The sequence below is a fragment of the Arachis ipaensis genome, chromosome B04 (genome assembly GCF_000816755.2).
Source record: "Arachis ipaensis cultivar K30076 chromosome B04, Araip1.1, whole genome shotgun sequence".
Classification (NCBI taxonomy): Eukaryota; Viridiplantae; Streptophyta; class Magnoliopsida; order Fabales; family Fabaceae; genus Arachis; species Arachis ipaensis.
This window is the reverse complement of record NC_029788.2, coordinates 33,479,695-33,480,939: the sequence shown is the minus strand read 5'-3', so window position 1 is coordinate 33,480,939 and position 1,245 is coordinate 33,479,695.

Here is a 1,245-nt window from a genome sequence, read left to right as displayed (position 1 = left end):
TAGAATTATTACATTTTTTTTTAAATTTAGTGGGAGCAAGTGCCTTCGTTTCCATGCAACTGGGTCCGTCCCTATGAGCCAATCATACGAATCTATTCTGGCTTATAAAATCAAGTTGGATCACTCTGATCGGGTCTTAACCTAAGTCCATCTAACCGTTATTTTATTCTATTTGAAGGACAAGTCAAGAATCTCGTCGCACTCTCGTAGATCCTGCACACGAAGAAGATTAAGTTCTTACCATGCGAAACAACTCCTACGACCAAGAAAAAAACTGATGCACGATCTGTAGTAGAATTTCCCTCTTTAAAACAACCAACTATCCCAAGACGTATAATACTCAACTCATGTAATTTTTCATCCAAATTAATCTTACTCTACTAAAATACATACTGAAACCATAATCTCCATCCTAGAAGTATCTAGGAACATTTTAAAAGTTTTGGACAACTTCCAACAGGTCCAGTCTTCTTAAGCAGCTCCAATAACCACCTTGGAACAAAGTTTACTATAGTGTCTTAGTTTATTTGTGCTACATATGGTTAAAAACTTGTCTCCGTTGAATGTAAACTTTCTATAAACTTTACATAGTCAGGCGCTAACTTAACTATAAAAAGAAGAGTACTGCTAGAGAGCTAATGGTCTAAGTGTACAATATATACAATAGGATAAATTTTTGGTATTTTTGGTCCAATATGAATAAAATGAACATAAAATCAAGGTCCAATATGAATAAAATGAACATAAAATCAAGGATCGAACTCTTGACCTTTCGAATCTAAAATTCTAATACCATGTCATAAAACCACTCTTCCCAAAAGCTTAACATGATAGGAAAATGTAATACTAATGATTATATCTCTAATACTTCCTAAACCTCCATAACTCCATTGTACACATTGTACAAAATTTCCATTAGCTCCCTATACTTTTTCATAAAAGAAAGGTTTATTAGGCAAAAATTTTGTCAAATAAACATTTATTATAACATGAGTGTTAGATTCTTCTTAAATCTATTATCTATTATATATATATTACTAATTTTACAATTAAAATGTGTTACGTGTCATTTTTTTATTATAATTGAAATTAAATTTTTTCTTCAAAACTAATGAGTTCTCTTCCCTTCTCTCTCTCCTCCTTTCTCTATCTCATTTTTTCACCTATTCTATATCTCTTATATATCATTGTCAATGATTAATTATAAATTTAACAATTAAAATGTACAATATACATGATATTCTC